Below are 18882 nucleotides of genomic sequence, written 5' to 3'. Positions count from 1 at the left end.
AAACTTCAGGTGTATCTGTAACAACACGTATGGTGGCGATATGCAAATACACAGCTGTTAGCGAAATGACGTCACGGTTTGAAGGTTACATTGACCGAAACATTGTTCTCATCTTGAGCGTTATTTGCACAGAGATCTAAACAGTACAAGTTATCAATCCTCATCTCAAACATTCAGGAACAAATTATTATTTTACTCTGAAAATGTAATAAACATCGACATTATGCTTTTTAGTTTTTTACAATAATCTTTTCTAAACTGTAGAAAAGTTATTGCTTATAAAAAATAAAATTATCGTTTAAAAAATTTCCTGCATTTAGTGACCATGCTGTACGTATGAAAATAATCCGACAAGATAATTGCTTTACGCTCAACGTTAATAAATATTGAATTATTTTTTTTATTGACTAACCTGGGTGCCCAGGTGTTTGGAGGTGTGTGTTGAGCAAAAAAAAAGTTATAGTAGGCAGGCAGGCTCAAACGCGTGACGTGAAGGCGGAAAAGAAAGTGGAGGTGGGTGTAAGGATGTTGGTTAAGCAAAAAAAAAAAAAAAAAAAAATATAGTAAGCAGGATCGAACCCGTAATCCGCCAGAGGAAAAAAAGAGGTGACGTCACAGGTGGTCAAAATAATGCCTTCTATGCGACGTCGTTTACGCAAGCTTTGAATGATTTGCAAAAAAATGTCAGCGAAAAAACCGACCCTCCCTATAGAAAACTACCCAGTTAAGGATGAAGGAATTAATGTTTTAAGCCAATTTTTCGATATTTGTCGGCCGAAGGGTCGAGCTTCAAAAGGATGCTAATCTCATGAATATCTGTTGCCTCTGTCAAACATACATACATTCATTTAAACAGACAGGTGAGATTTATAGACTAGCCTGGGTCCCCAGGGCTGCCCGGGTATTTTTAGGCGTGTGTGTTGAGAGAGAAAAAAAAAGTGATGCCTTAGCTGTTGCGCCCATTGCCAAACCAGAAATGTCATAGGTTTAAATTAAGGCTTAATAAGGCTAGACAACCGAAAAGAGAGGATGATATGAAAATATCTGCAAAAAAAGCGACCCCTCCCTGTAGAAAAGTGCCTAGTTGCAGGCAAAGGAATTAATGTTTTTGGCCAATTTTTCGATATTTGTTGTCCGAAGAGTCGAAAGTAGAAGTGACTACATTCGTTCAAAATAAAGGAATGACAACCACAAATTGGTCAACCTATTGTAAAAGTGACCTAATTCAACTAAATGTAGAATAAGTAATTATCAACCCAGAAGAAAATTAATGGCTCCCTTAGACGACAACAAAAGAAAATAAATAAATAAAAAAAAAATAAATAAATAGAAATCAAACTGGTAACTAAAATATGAAGAAAACCAAAACTGGAAGTAAAATTGTCATATCACCTAAGTTTTATACAAATATTGTGTGTGTGTGTGGGGGGGGGGGCTTAAATATATTTTATTTTGTCCAGATTTCGTATATATTATTATAGAGTCGTGATTTAAAAAAAAAAAAAGGATTTGGGTGCCATCAGCTAGAATCGAAACCGAAAGCAAAACTGTAGCATTCAAAGCTGGTGACGTTACCACTGTACCAATTTGACACGCATATGAACTGATAAAAAATTAAAAATAAACTAAGATGAATGTACAAAATGTATGATTTTTTCAATATCGACTCGGTTTTGACCCCTTAAAAACTATTTTAACCAGCTAAAAACCTATAAAAGAATGATCCATAAAAAGTCCAATCATTTGAAGCCCCTAGCACTGCTTTGCAACTTTTAGTTTCGGAGGAGATAGAGTTTGAAAAGATGGAGACAGACATATAGCCTTTTATATATTAGATGATTATTTTATACTAGTGTGATAAAAATGTACTTGAGAAAAAGAGGGATAAATAAAGACCTGGTCAGAGATTGTTTAGTTTGGGAGTCGATTTCTTAAAGCTGTCCAACACATGCCAGCATGTTAAACGTACGTTAAACCGAATATGATGATAACGGCGATAGGCGCCCTTCACCCAGCAATTACGTCTCCACCCAGACGACATCAGCCAAATACAACAAGTTATTTTATTCTACCTGCATACATTTTAATCTCAGCAAGACATAAAGATAGAAAGTTAGCCATGTCTAATGTGACCTGGCAGGGTCGATTATTTTATTGAAGAATTGTTCAACAAGACTTAAATGGCTAAACAAACTATTTGAATAGCGGCCATTACTTTATCGGCACGTCTTTAATTACATAAAAACATAGCAATAATTCACTGTAATCCGTAATTTACAAACTATTTACGACTATATTTCTTGTAACATGAAATAGAATGCTCGGTATTTCACCAGGAAAATGTCTTTACTATACCTAAAATAAAATAAGTTTTTCGGAGAATAATTTGCACGAAATAACCACATATTTAAAAGGATGTGTTTAGAAATAACAAAATGTATAAAATACTAGCTGGCCGTCCGACGTTGCCTGGTCATAAAATATGCTTAAATATGTTATGAGGTGCCTTCAATAAGTTTCCAGACTTTTTTTTTTTTTTTTTTTTTTTTTTTGTACATGCATTTAAAATTGCCATAGACGCTTGAATATTCAGCTATACATCTTACGAGATGACTGACCAATTTTTAGGATTTCAGGTTCACATGAACAGCTACAGCAAGAATCGGAAGACACCATAATAAAGCCCGATAGTCACAGCTGGTGAATTTCAAAAATGCAATCTGGAAGTAAGGACAGTTTAGAAGAACGATATGCAAGAAAATTCATTTTTAAATTCAGGGGGAAAAAAAAAAAAAAACACGGAAACGTATGGAATGCTTCAGACTGCTTTTGAACCATTTTGTATGAACCAAGCATCAGTTTTTGAGTGGTATAAGAAATTCAAGGAAAACAGGAAGTCTGTGAGGGATGATGAGATGTGTGGGAGGAGTAAGGAAGTCAAAACACCAGAGTTGATTGGCCAAATAAAGAATTTCATGGATAAGGACTGTCATGTGTCTATAAAAACAATAAGTGCACAGTTTGATGTCAGTGTGGGAATTGTACACACAATTATTTGCAAGGAACTGAAGATGCAGAAGATTTGCGTGAAGTTTGACCCAAGGGTGCAGTCTACAACTCTACTCTTGTCCCAGACTATTTGACTAAGATGCGCATCAAGACAGTTCATCACGTCTTGATCTTGCTCCCTGTGACTTTTGCTTATTCCAAGATCAAGAAAAACTTTAGAGGCTGCCGAGAGCAAAGAGGCTGTGACGAGGGTCATTAACATGCTCACACAAGAGGACTTCCATGGGGCCTTCCAGAAGTTGTTAGAACGGTACAACAAGTGAATTGCAGCTGGAGATTACTTCAAAGAGGACTAGAGTTCCATATGTGTACGATCAATAAAAATGCTCATACAACAATTCCATTCCAGAAAGTGTTGGAACAGTACAAGTGCATTGCAGCTGGAGGAGATTACTTCAAAGAGGAATAGAGTTCCATGTACTATCAATAAAAGTGGCCATATGAAAAAAAGTCCGGAAACTTATTGAAGACACTTCCTATCTTAATTCATGCAAATTTGGTATTCATTATTTTAGAGTCAATTTTCTATCGATTATTATATATTATATTGTAGTTAATCAAAAATTTATATACATGACTTTGGATGCCATCAGCTAGAATCAAAATCAAAACCCAAAAACTTTAGTTTCAGCCTTCGTCAGATCGATAAGAAATAGTAAATATGAACAGACTAACGTATAGTTGTACATTTGCGTGTGTGGACAAATAATGAGTGTCTAAATCTAAGCGCAGATTCCATGAATAAAAGATTCTTTCCCAGAACTGCCAACCAGCGGAATAGTATTTTGCTGGCCTGCTTCCTGGTTGAATACAACATGATAGCCTTCAAATTCAATATAAACAAGTTCTTGTTGAGCTATCCCCATAAATAATCAAATTCTACCCAATTTACACCATTAACGATTACTACACTACCACCTTACATTCATTAATCTTTATCCTCGAGTGGCTTTTGGGCCTTGATAAAAGGTGACTCCCAAGTAAAAAAGAAAAAGAAAAAAGGCGTAATGATTAAGAGTAACATAAGATTAACACTTCTGCGCTGCCATGGCTGACGGAACGAGAGAAACATGCAATGGATTAGACAAAACTTTAGTTTTCAAAATTCCAAGTTCCAGAGCCAGACACAAGGATTACAAAATTCAACAATTAGCTCCCTAAATCCAAGAAGATGCACCTAAAAGAAGGTCGGAGCTTACATCAACCGAAACATTGTGTGTAAAACAAACAAAATGGAAAACAACAATTTAATATTTAATTGTTGGAATTCTTTTGAGGCGAGTAATTTGTGTATTTATTTATTTATTTGTTTATTTATTTATTTGTTTATTTATTTATTTATTTGTGGACTGTTATCCTCATCGTAACAACAACTATGGAAGGCAGTAATTGTTGAAGATTCAGCATTCCTATCCCTTTGCGGTTAACAACCTGACAAAGGCCAAAGGAATAGTTGGCCGAAACGCTGTGAAAACAACTATGAAGATGAGGATAATAGTTTGCAAATAAATAAATAAAATATACAAATTACTAATCTAAAAAAATTCCAATAATTAAATAATATATGCCATTCGGTACGGACTTTACAATGGAAGATCAGATTAAAAAAACAAAACAAAAAAGAACAATCTTGGATTTATTAGACCAAAAAATCCAACCTTGATCAGGGCCTGTGGCGCAGTGGATAGAGACGTTGAATCTCTACAGTCCCAGGCGAGCATTGTCTGAAGATAGCAGTTTCAATCCTACTCAAAGCCGGCCAGAGGATTAGTTGGCCAAAACGTGGTAAGACGACAACAACTATGGAAGGCAGTAATTATTGAAGATACAGTTGAAAATTCAACATTCCTATCCTCTCGCAGTTAACAACCTGACGAAGACCAGAAGAATAGTTGGTCGAAACGTCGTGAAAACAACTATAAAAGATGAGGATAATAGTCCGCAAATAAATAAATTTTCAAAAACATCTCGATAATATTTCAAAGAAAGGAGTAGATCACACACACGGGATATAATCTTTGATAATGACTATATTGAGGAATGATTGCCACTTAGCAAATTTTGTTTGCAAAGTCAAATTTATCATTCTGGATAAAAAGGCAACATTTACCATTGAAAATTTAAGCCATGCCATTTCACTCCCAGTCCCTTCCTCCTTTTCATCACTGATTGGAGCCAAACTTGACAGTTTACTTCTGATAGCGACAGGCTAATCAATATATCAAAGCTACATTCTTCATTGAACAAAAAAGAAAAAAAGATAACCCGTTGCCAAAGCCTATTATATCGAATTTGTAAGACAAAAAGAGAATGATTACGATAAATAATAAAAAAACAGTTTTCATTGGACAAACATTAACAGGTCTTTCTTGCCAGTATGTATTTCAACCATTTTAACAAAAAAATTTTTATTTTATCTCTGCCAAGATTATCTTGGGTGAGACTCATTTTTCTATGAAAATCGACCCAGACAAGACATGAAGTCACTGGATTTTGTATTTATTATTTTAGAGTCAATTTACTATCGACTATTATATATTATATTGTAGTTAATTAAAAATTTGTATACATGACTTTGGATGCCATCAGCTAGAATCAAAATCAAAACACAGAGTTTCAGCATTAATTTCAGCTTTTGAGAAGAAAAAGAACAAATAGAAATGTTTGTTTGTTTGTTTGTTTGTTTGTTTAACCAGCATATCAACCTTCTTTGGGTCATTTAATGCTGTATACAAGATTTAAATTTTTGATATTTTCAGAATCGATTTTCGCTGGGTATATTCAGCGAATGTTTTGGTGTAGTTTGTTATTTGATGGTTTTTATATTTTATGGTAAAGATTTGCTTGTTTTAAGAAATTTAGAATGGTTTTAGGATTTTCTTTATCAAAGAGTTCTTTTAAACTTGTAGCCTTGTAGTAGTGTTGACGAATTCGTGTGAGATCATGACAGTCAAGTAAAGTGTTTCACTGTGTAAGGTTCAAAAAAGGAAAACACTACTTCAAGGTCAAAAACTTCAACACCAAGTGTTATATGGAATAGATTCTGCTTTAGGAAACAGCAATTCTTCCCCCTTTATCAGAAATTCATATAGATACTTTTAGTAAAATATTGATGTGTAGTAGTCACAGAGAACTATTTTCTCTTGTGAATTAATGCCCCCCCCCTCTGAGTTCTCTGGCCACAGGCTGACCAATCAGTTAACAGGGCGCATTGTTTCATCTGCTCCCTAAAAGTCTTGAAGGAACGTCAGCTTATAACATCTAACCTCTTTCGTCTCCTGTCCACCGAACATCTCGCTGTAGCATTGACGGTCTCGATTTGAGACAACTGCTAACCAGCTGGGGTCGACACACCGGCGACGACCTTAAAAGAACTTTCTTTTCCTTCTTCCCTTTTAGCAGCCTGACCTGCCAGTTCCTGCTACGAATAAAATACTCTTCATTGTTTTTGTTTAAAAGGAAGTTTGTGTTTCTTTTGTGCCTTGTTCTTTGCTATATTAGGAAGCTAAAACAATTACCCTCCCCTAAAGATGTGTTCAGGATGTCAACACTGCATTTATAAAAATTAAGGTGAATTATTTGAACTATCTTGTGTTTTCTATTCATCTCTTTCACTATTTATTAATTTATTTACCTTTCTCTCCTTTTATTTTTCACTACTCCCCTATATTTATTCACATTTCTAATTCTTCAACATTTTTCCTACTTCTATATTCGTATAACCTTTTTATATATAATTTCTTAGTAATTATCTTTTAGCTAGTTTTTTTTTTTTTTTTTTTTTTTTGTACATGTACATTCCTGGCTTTTCTCTTCTGATGAGAAGCATTTGGCTTCGAAATGTCATGGCTTAAACTTTTTTTCCTTTTACTGATCTGATATAATAAAGTCTTATTTAACTGAATTCTCATCATATATATATATATATATATAAATACACATAATTTCTTTTTTATATCTTATTTTTGCCTACAAACACTAGTGTTTCATGCTTACGCAAGCTGCAGTGTAGGAAATGATAATTACGACTGATCGAATGATTCAAACTTAGTTGCAAAGTCATCTTTAGCTCTACATCTTGGTATTCAACCCTTATGGCAACTTCAATTGACATAATTATACAGTAAGCTAAATCATAAATAGTCAATAGCAGTGGTTGGAACATTGCATTATGCAGAGACATCTTATTTTAAATTCTCAATTCGTGTTGAACGAGCGATAACATGTACGAGTAGAACCAAGAGCTATAAGCTAGTGAGAAAAAACAAGCACAAAGATGGGAAGGAGGAAGATAGTAAGATGGAGAGAGAGAGAGAAAGGAGGGAGATAGCAAGATGGAGAGCGAAAAAAAAAAAGGAGTGAGAGAAAGAGAAGGGGGTAGCAAGAGAGAGTAGGGGGTAGCAAGAGAGAGAGGGGGTAGCAAGAGAGAGGGAGAGAAGGGGGTAGCAAGAGAGAGAGGGGGGTAGCAAGAGAGAGAGGGAGAGAAGGGGTAGCAAGAGAGAGAGAGGGAGAGAAGGAGGTAGCAAGAGAGAGAGAGGGAGAGAAGGAGTAGCAAGAGAGAGAGAAGAGGGTAGCAAGAGAGAGGGAGAGAAGGGGGTAGCAAGAGAAAGAGAGAGAGAAGGGGGCAGAGAGAGGTAGAGAGAGAGAGGGTAGCAAGAGAGAGAGAGAGAGGGAGGGTAGCAAGAGAGAGAGAGAGAGGGAGGGTAGCAAGAGAGAGAGAGGGAGGGTAGCGAGAGAGAGAGAGGGAGGGTAGCGAGAGAGAGAGGGAGGGTAGCAAGAGAGAGAGAGAGGGAGGGTAGCAAGAGAGAGAGAGGGAGGGTAGCAAGAGAGAGAGAGAGAGGGAGGGTAGCAAGAGAGAGAGAGAGGGAGGGTAGCAAGAGAGAGAGAGAGAACGAGAAGGGGGTCGCAAGAGAGAAAGAGAAATAATTTTGTATTCTCATTTTAAAGCCATGCGCAGGGTAATATAATTTAAACTGTAACCTTTTAAACGAATAATTATATTGAAATTATGATTTATTAGCTTGGAAATTAATTTTAATTGCAGTGGTAATGTGTCAGAAGAGTGTAAATATATAATTACCCAATATATTTATGTTATAATTAAACAATACATAATTAAGCAATACATAATTAAGCAATACATAATTAAGCAATAACAGCATCCTTGAAATGACAACTTATTCAGCAATAATCTTATCTTCACTTAAATGCTGTGATGTTCTAACAACTGCAATTAACCAGATGTTATATTCTACAAGTGTATAAACACCATCATAATTTTAAGCAAGAAACTGTGTACATAAACTGATGTAATGAATACGAGTACAAACATATATTTTTTATTTTATATATATCCTAGAAGATATACCCAACGTAACATTAAATTCCTTAAGTAAAAAAAAAAAAAAAAAAAAAAAAGATGGAAGAAACCGAAACCAAATGCGATTGTTTTTTTTTTTTTTAATAGTTTAGTTTTTTTAAGTAAAAAAAAAAAATAATAATAAAAATACTCGAACTGTGATTGAAACCAAAATCTAAAGAGTGTGAGTCAAGTACGATAATCATTAGATCAGTTTGCCACAATCTTTAACCCTACGGGATGTCTTGTTGCTCCAATTTTGCTCAAGTGCTCATCATTCCTAGTTGGCAACTTATTTCTTTTCCTTCCTCCTTCCCAGTACTCTCCCGACTCAGCAAGGGTCTAGTACACATAGTATGGCGCAGTTGTATCTCAGCTTTCCTTGGAGATAGACGTCGCTTTGTCCTTCTGGAGTGTACAATCATCCCAGCTGACTAACGTAGGTATGATTTTATGGTTTATGTATTCATGTATTTTTCCAGTGGGAATGAAAATTTGTAGATATAAGTGCATATTATGTATCATTAGGCTACTCTGTAATATTTCATGTGGAATTAATGTTTTGATATTTTCTTTATAAATTTTGATGGGATTATTATTTTATTTACAATTTAATGATCTTTAAGTCCTGCTACTATGAGCTTAGCTAATGTAATATCTTAATTTTTCCTTAGTTTTATAATTTATTTTATTGTATTATTTTTTATTAATATCAACAAGATGCAAGTGATTCAAACTGTTCAACTGTAAATATATTCTGAATCAACAAAATAACTATATTTTACAAATTAACACTATAAACATTTTTGTATTGGGGTGTATAAACACCTCATGAGACTAACCATATTTGGAACACCCAAGTGACTAATGCAGGGGTAAAAAAAATGTTTTCAAACCTCGTGAAACAGCTGACAAACAAATAAAAATTCGATGATTCCCCCCCCCAAGTACCAGTTTTTCAATTTTGACCCCTAAACAGCCCCTTTTTCCGCATGAAAACCAATTAAAAAGTTTTACACATGTCTGAATACCCTATATGCAAAATTTCAAGTTTTTAGATCAAAAAGTTGTTGAGTATAGAAGTTCAGAAGTGACCACACACACACAAACATATACATGCTCTAATTTGAACTTGTAAAATATTGTGAGCAGACAGAATGACCATATAACTAAGTAAACTAAAAAGCAACAGTAGTTCTGCTGAAGACAAGACTATATATAAGAATAACTATAATTACATTCCAAGATCCAAATATTTATTTTTCACGCAAAACAACTGCTTCAGTATGGTGACATTTCGGTAGATTTTTTACAGATCTATTTCGTTATGTAGAAACAATTGGTTATGTCAATATCGGCTCTTTTCATGCATGCACTCCTCAGAAAAATTAGAATCCGTTACTGACATAAGAACCTTTGTTTCTGCATAATGAAACGGATCTGTAAAAAAAAATGTATCGAAATTTTAACATGCTGGGAGAGCGATTTTGAATGAAAAATGAGAATTTGGATCTTGGAATGTAACTATACTGTTAGTCTTTTATATATGCTCTGTTATATTTAACATACGTTGAGCTTTTAAACAAGAAAGATTGGTTTGCAAAAAAAGACATAATTGCAAAAACATTGGATCAAAAACGTCTTCAATAAGTTTGCAGACATTTTTTTATACAGCCATTTAAAATTGTCATAGACTCTTGAAAATCCAATGTGTTATTGCTATACATCTTATGAGATGACTGACCAATTTTTATGATTCCATGTTCAAATGAACAGCTACAGCAGGAATTGGAAGACACCCTACTAAAAGCCTGATTGTCACAGCTGGTGAATTTAAAAAATGCAAGCTGGACATAAGGACACTTTAGAAGAACGATATGCAAGAAAATTGTTTTAAACTGAGAAAACTGCCACAGAAATGTATGGAATACTTCGGACTGCTTCTAGACCATCTTGCATGAATCGAGTATCAGTTTTTGAGTGGCATGAGAGATTCAAGAAAAACCGGGAGTCTGTGGGATGATCTGGTGTGGAAGGAGTAAGGAAGTCAGAAAACCAGAGTTGATTGACCAAATAAAAAATTTCATGGACAAGGACCGTCATGTGTCTATAGAGACAATAAGTGAACAGTTTGATGTCAGTGTGGGAACTGTACACACAATTATTTCTGAGGAACTGAAGATGCAGAACATTGCGCAAAGTTTATCCTAAGGATGCTCAGAGAAGATAAGAAAAAAAGACGTTATGACCAAGATGTGCATCAAGACAGTTTCACACCCTTCCTATCATCCTTACTGCCTGTGACTTTTGCTTATTCCCTAAGCTCAAGGAACACCTTAGAGGTTGTAGTTATGAGATAGTTGAAAAGATTAAAGAGGCTGTAACGAGGGTCATTAACATGCTCACACAAGAGGACTTCCATGGGGCCTTCCAGAAGTTGTTGGAACAGTACAAGTGCATTGCAGCCGGAGGAGATTACTTCAAAATGAACAAGAGTTTCATGTGTGTACTATCAATAAAAGTGTCAATGTGAAAAAAATCTGGAAAGTTATTTAAGACAGCTCGTATCTATTATATAAAAAGGACTGTGTGTATGTTCGTTCCCTATGGACTCTGAAACGGCCAGGCTGATTTTTTTTTTTTTAACACTTCACATAAATGTACTTTGTGTCTGGAACTGTTCTTATATAGGTTTTGTATTGGAATGCCTCCAATAAGTATTGAAAATTGATCATTGAAAAAAATCTAATGAAAAAATGAATGGTCCGATTTTGACCATTGTCAACACCTTATACAGCCTAACATCAGAGGTGCATTTAACAAGTTTTGTCACCGCACAAGTATAAAGTCTCAGCATATAAAATGAACAGGAAATTTTTTGATATGAGAGGGGCATATACGAAAAGAGCACAACTGATTCATGATACTTGACTTTTCTATTTGAAACTTCAATTCAAGCTATTATTACCACACAAGCAAAACGACTTGGTGTATAAAATCAACAGTACGTTCTTTGATATGGCAGAGGCGTGTTTGAAATGAAGGTTTCTGTTAACAGCACAACTAAACCATGATATTTGACTTCTGCATATTAAGGTTTAATAAAGGTTATTATATAAAAATAATCTTATAAAATCAACAGTAGGATCTCTACAGTGCAATTTAAACAACAATGTATTGTGGACCAAGTCATTGAGGGGAGACACATGGAGCTTCCTCCCGGTGCACTTCTGTGGGTTTCCAACTACAGCAGGCAATCAATTGATTTGCTTGAAAAATGAGCGACTTCACAGAATTCAGTGACAATAAAAGTATAGGAGGTTGAAACATTCGTTGATCCTCATTCAATCCTGGGCAACATCAGGTTTCCCTGCTTGTATATATATGTGTGTGTGTGTGTGTGCGTGCGCGCGTGTGTGCAAGGGTTGTGGGAGAGAACCCAGCAAAATGATCGCTTATAAAGAGAAATCAATATAAGAGCATATTTACTTAAAATGTGTTGCAGAAGATCAGAAAAAACATTTTTGCCATCAGCTTTAAATCCAGTAGGCCCTCTTTCTGAAGAGAATCCAACACAGACGACCAGAGATTGGTCCCCTTTGTGTTGGATTTGAAACCAACGGTACCACTGCTTTTCTGATCTTTTGTAACGCGCACACACACACATAACTTATATATATATATATATATACGGCATAATCACGCTGACACACCGGTTCTCGTGAGATCACCGAAGTTAAGCAACGTTGAGCCTGGCTAATACCAGATGGGTGACCATTTGGGAATTCTAGGCGCTGTATGTGCTCTCCACTTATCTCGGCATTGTTTCCAGTCGTCTTGTACCTCAACTTGCCACTGGTATGCAACAATGTTGACTCAGGAGAGGCGTGGTTAGAGGTTGCGCAAGTCTTGCCACACAAATTTCACGTGCAGGCACCCTTACAGTGGGTATCCATAGTCTGTCAAGACTGAAGGAAGCCTTCATATATATATATATATATATATATATATAAGTTAAGTATTTCTCACTTTGACATTGATATTAAAAGCGTACTTTTTCTATTTAAAAATTATTAAAACAAACTTTTTAATATACTCAGTCATAAATATGCGAGAGACTACGTGAAGGTTAACTAATTCACATATTTATTTGATTATTTTTTATGGTTTCTTATTAGATGATTGGTTTCATTTCATTATTATGCTGAATTTTATTTATGCATAGTTTCTACATTCTGCATAAAATTTAATATGAAAACGTTCTAGCACACGGAAATATATATAAGCACCTGTGTATGTGAAAAATCTACCAAACTCCTCTCTGAATATTTAAACGCTACAGGGATGAAATTTGATATATATATAGGATATTTGGACTTATAGAACACTTTCAATTTGTTCATTAGTCAGCAAAATAGCTGTTATGGGATCAAAATTGAAAAAAAAATAAAACATTGACCTTGGCATGGCGTAAGTCGATTATACCTTTTTTTCTGTATATGCACTAATCAAAAGTTCCAGATTTAACGTTTTATTTATTTTTTTTTTATTCGTTTTTTTTTTTTTTGCAGTTTTGTATACATATTGATTTACGTCATACACTAGCAGATAAAGCCAGAGAGCTATATGTTTCAGTTTCGAATCTGATAGCAAACAGTCATTTTTATTTTGAAATTACTACTATAGATTAGGCAGACTATAATAATTGATAGAGAATTAGCTTCAGAACAAGTACAAAATCTGCACGAATTCAGATAAATTTAAGCATATTTTATGACCAGTCAACGACAGGCAGCCTGCTAATATATATATATATATATATATATATGCCTTAATGAATTTTGCTTTCCAAACTGCTGGAAAGCTGCTTCTGTGGTACCAGTTTTTAAGAATTCTGGTGAAAGAACTGACCCATTAAATTATCGCTCCATTAGCCTCCTCCCACTTCTCAACAAAATATTTGAATCCATAATTAATCAAGCTCTAGTCCATCACCTTACAGATGCTAAACTTCTGACCGAAACAATATGGATTTAGGCAAGCCCATTCCACAGCAAATATCCCAACTGTAATCTCTGAGCATATATACCATTCACTGAACAAACCATGGGAGGGTAGAGTGGTAGCTCTAGATATATCTAAGGCTTTTGACAGGGTATGGCATGAAGTTCTACTCAGGAAAATCAGATCATACAGTATCACTGGACGAATACTTAACATAATTAAATCCTTCTTAGATAAGTGAAAAATTCAGGTTCTCCTCGTTGGTCATGCATTTAAACAATATGATATAAATGCGGGAGTGCCTCAAGGGTTTATCCTTGGACCTTTATTATTCCTAATATTCATAAATGACCTCCCCGACAAAATTGCCTCTGAGATGGGTATCTATGCTGATGACACCACGCTCTACAACAGGCATGACAGGAAAATAAATGAATACATACCTAGGGAAATGGCAGAACACTAGAGGATAACCTCCAATCTGTAGTGGAATGGGGACAAAAATAGATGGTCACATTCAATGCTGCCAAGACTAAACTTGTTTCCTTCAATAATTACAAAAACCTTCTCTACCACCAATAGCAATGGCCAAAGATTCATCAACTGAAAGAACTTCTTTTAAACTACTCAGCCTAATGTTCACAGGAAACACGAGTTGGAAAAATTACATTGAGAACACTACCAGTACTGCTGCGAGGAAGGTAGGCTCTCTTTACCGTGCTAGAAAGCTACTAACGCCCGAAACTATCCTGTACCTCTATAAGGCCACCATTCACCCATGTATGGAGTATTGTTGTCATATTTGATCTGGTGCATCTGCTACTAGTCTCTCGCTCCTAGACAAGGTCCAAAAGAAAGTCTCCAATCTACTGTCATCCAAGCTTCAGCCTCTGTCCCATCGACGAAATGTTGCATCTCTGCCTGTTCTACAAGTATTTTAATGGTGAATGCTCTGACAAACTGCAAGCACTTGTGCCCCCACAACGTAAATACTCTCGACAAACCCGACAAGCAGCAAAATCCCACCCCTACACAGAGATCCCTAGATGTAAGAGAGCTTTCTACTCTAGTAGTTTCTACTCAGTAGCTTTCTACTCCAGTAGCTTCCCCAAAATCGCTAGACTTTAGAATTCCCTTCCGGGTCCCTGCTGAACCGATATCTTGCTGCCCAACTCCCTACATAGTATCCCAGTACCTCATGTCCCTGACAGTAGTCCCCTACACCAAAGTAACAGTGTTTGGGGTGAAAATGTAATAAAAAAATAAATAAATAAATAAAAGATACATATATATATATATATATATATACACTTGGAAGTTTCTTAACCCTTAAAATATATAAAAAAAAAAAATTCCATAATTTTTTATATCATTCGTTGGAAAACTATTCAGTCAGTAATAATTGGAACTTCGCTTCTCCATGATCTGATGAGTTTATTTTTCTGGAAGCTGTAATTTACCCTGGATATTTATAATTCTGTTTTCTTGTGGATTACCAATGGACTCATTTTGGATTGATCCTGTTCTGGATTTTCCGTTTTTCTCATTGGATTTTAAGCATATTCTTTCCCCCCCCCCATTTCCTGCTTTCTTAATCTCATTGAATCCCTATAAACTGTCACTAACTGTTAAATAACTTTTTGGATGCAAGTATGATTAATTTCATATTTGTAGTTTTCTTTTAATGCATTAACCTGCAAAATTTATTGCATGTTTTGCAAACCTCTTTCCTCTGATGAGAAGAATTGCATTTTTCGAAACTCCATGGAATAAGGTTTTTCTTGTTTATCTGTACTCTTTATCGGATAATTAAAATTTCGTATACCTTTCTTACAGGTTTACATATATATATTTTTTTTTTAAATATATATTTTTTCTTATTCTTTATGTAAATACATATCTTACTTAAAATTTCGTATACCTTTCTTACAGGTTTACATATATATATTTTTTTTTAATATATATTTTTTCTTATTCTTTATGTAAATACATATCTTACTACGATGTGCCGTTTCAATCATATTTGATTACATGACTGGCATGAAGCAAAGCTAAAGAACTTTAACTTTGCTCCACGCCAGTCATGGCATATTTTCTCTCCTCAAAATTTGGAAAGGTCTGGAAGCTTTTTAATTTTTCTTTCCTGATGAACTCAAATATGATTGAAACGGTCTGCACATCGTAGCAAGATATGATTGGGTTTAAATAAAGAATAATAAAAAAATATTTGCTCTCTTTGATTTAACATTATCAATGACCCTTGTTGAAATTCAATTCTTAAATTTTTAATTATAATGATGAAAATAATGGAAATAGTATTCCGACAAAATAGAGAAAATAAAAAAGGAACAACCCGTATTATGTGTTCACCAACGTTTCGTCTTTATTTCACCCAGAGGAAGTCTCGAAATAAAGACGAAACGTTGGTGAACACATAATACGGTTTGTTCCTTTTTATTTTCTCTCTCTCTCTCTCATATATATATATATATATATATATATATATATATATATTAGGAGAGAGAGGATAATATCCAAATGATATGAATTATTAATCCTCATCTCAAAAATTCAGAAACATATCTGTTGACTGAAATGTGTAGATTTTCACCATTTTAGAAGAAGCAATCCATTATCAAACTAACTCCTTTGACATATCCGATTTACATCTTTCCCAATAATTACTCTAACCTAAAAATACCTACGCAGTTTTAAATCCGGTACGGATAGATGCCGTCATGATAAAAATGATCATTAACGTTTACTTGTTTCTGGGAGAATAGCCATTATTGCTCACAACATTTCAATTGTCACTTTCTCTTAATCGTTACTTGGCGACTGAATATGATTCTCCACGTCGAACACATAACGTTTTGCACAGCAGTTATTATTAAGAGTTGTTAAAAAAAAAAAAAAAAAAAAAAAAAAAAAGCAAGTCGATTATTAAGAGTTGTAAAAACAAAAACAAAAAAAAAAAAAACAAAGAGAAAGCAAGTAGATTTCCTAGTGCACATTTTTATAAACGAGAAGATATTAAGTAGGCAACTTCTGTTTTAGGAAACAGTTATGCATCAAATCGATTGGTTTGTTACGAGTGGTTTGTTTTACAGCATCTCAACCCTTTTGTCGCATATAATTCAAGAGGTACAATAATTATTTTCTCAGAATAGATTGCTTGTAGAAGGAAATGTCACAGTGAGCGGAAACATTAATCTTAGAAAACACTAGCGGGGAGGGGGGGGCTTTGCTCGATCGTAAAAAAAAACGCTTAAATATGATATTTTAATTTGTGCAGATTTCATATTTATTATTATAGAGTCATGATTTCAATCGTAAAAAAAATAGTGCCATCAGCTAGAATCGAACCCAAAAGCAAACCTAACATTAAAAGCTGGTGGCGTTACTACTGTACAAACGTGACACGCATATGAACTGATTAAAAATAAACTAAGATGAATGTACAAAATGTATAACGATTTTTTTTTTTTTCAATTTTGACCCATTTTTGACCCCTTAAAAACTATTTTAACCGGCTAAAGACCCATAAAAGAACCGTCCATAAAAAATCCAATCATTTGAGGCTGCGACTTTTAGTTTCGGGAGAGATAGAGTTTAAAAATATGGAGACAGAAAGTGAGTTTTATAAATTAGGTTACTCCTAAAAAAAAAAAAAAAAAACTTTCAAAATCTTACTCCTTGGCATTGGTAATCTTCGTTCTAAAAACGATTAACCCTCAGTCGCTGCCTTCTCATATCTATTTGGCGTGAAAAATAAAAAGAGGAACATCGTTTTGATTTTTTTTTTTTTTAAACAGATTGAATAATACAGTTGGAGATGAATTCATAGATACTAAATCATGACATGAGCAGACGATTGATCAAAGAGGCCCACAGTATTAATGCTGGAGTCCCCCAGGGGTCCATCCTGGGCCCAATTTTCTTCCTGATCTACATCAATGATCTCCCAAAACACATACTTAAATCATTAATTGACATCTACGCTGATGACACGACCATCTACGGCAACGGCCGTAAATGACAAAGCTCCTCCGATCTTGAGTGCGTGGTTCTGGTTCAGTGAGGGAAAAGATGACTGGTTACTTTTAATGCATCTAAAATCAAGCTCCTAACTTGACATCATCAACGCTCTGTTCTTCATCTAGCTTCAATTGAAATGGATGGCTCTCGTCGTGGGGAGGCTTCATGTTTTGACAAGCTCCTGGGTTTGACCTTTACTCCTGATCTGAAATGGAACACGTATATCAAGTCTGTTGCCCGGGCCGTTGAGAAAATGGTGGGATCCTTCTACTGCTCCAGAAGATATCTCACTACTGATGCAATTCTCTATCTGTATAAAAGCCAAGTGCGTCCAAGAATAGATTACTGCTGCCACATCTGGGCAGGAGCTGCTAAAAGCAGCCTATCCTGCCTTGACAAAGTACAAAATAAACTTTGTGGCTTAGTGGGGGATGCTCTCTTCTCTTCCCTGCAATCTCTCTCCCACAGAAGAGACGTTGCGAGCATGTCTTTGTTTTATCGTTATTTCCATGGCAAGTGCTCGTCCAAGCTCCAATCTCTGCCCTCCCTTGCCAATCCTTCATGATAAACACCTGTCTAGCTAAAACCACTGTCAGTAATTTCCCCCACTCTTAATCTGTTCCTAAATCAAAACGTAGATTCCATGAACATAGCTTTTTTTCTGAGAAGTGCATACCTGTGGAATTCTCTTCCATTTGCCTGTTTCCCACCTGACTACAACTTGGACGTCTTTAAGTCCAACATAAACAAATTCCTGATTAATCGCCCCCTTAAGTAAGACACTTTATCAAATCTCCAATACCAACTAGTACTATGATATTATCCCATTGATTATTGTATACAAAATAACCCTTATCCCCGAGTGGCCTCCGGGCCTTGATAAGTGGTGATCCCCATGTAATAATAAAAAAAAAAAAAAAAATTTGGGACCTCTCCGACCAAAGCAAGGGCCAAAGTGGAAGAATAACTCACCTACCAGGATTTCATTCTAAATTAGTATGGGTTGCCAGTTGTCACCCACTAGCTCTAAGTGGACTCATTTTTGTCCATGGGGAGAGATGGATTAGATACCTTCAAAGTTGCATTCAACAAATTCCTGATTCTATCGAAAAAGAAAAAGAGAGAAAGGACAGGTAATTGTAGAAGACCTTGTGAATGACAAAGGAAAAATTCATCGCACTGAAAGGCTAATCATCGCTGTATATGGCACTGGGGAAAAGAACAATACAGTGAACAACGAAACTGGAAAAAAGCCTTAAGAAAAGAGAAACAAGAGACATGGACGACCTGTTAGACTGAGCAGAGAAGAGACAAAAAAACAGCTGGAGACGACTACAAAAAGGACACCCGAACATCAACAGAATCACTATTGACAACTGTACAGAACAATGAGAACAGAACGCACTATGTCA

The 18882-nt window shown here is 35.2% G+C and overlaps 1 long non-coding RNA gene and 1 pseudogene across 1 annotated transcript in view; one reads left to right on the top strand and one right to left on the bottom strand.

The window, feature by feature from the left end:
* The window catches only part of LOC145280214 (uncharacterized), a 268962-nt gene that overhangs the window by 103981 nt on the left and 146099 nt on the right, over window positions 1-18882 (bottom strand). The gene's annotated exons all lie outside the window — the stretch shown is intronic.
* LOC145280408 (5S ribosomal RNA) lies at window positions 12115-12231 on the top strand (annotated as a pseudogene).

Source organism: Euprymna scolopes, chromosome 7, assembly GCF_053919585.1.
Source record: "Euprymna scolopes isolate OS-2025 chromosome 7, ASM5391958v1, whole genome shotgun sequence".
In the NCBI taxonomy this organism is placed as follows: Eukaryota; Metazoa; Mollusca; class Cephalopoda; order Sepiida; family Sepiolidae; genus Euprymna; species Euprymna scolopes.
Note: the sequence above shows the minus strand (reverse complement) of the source record. Positions and strands in the feature narration are given on the sequence as shown.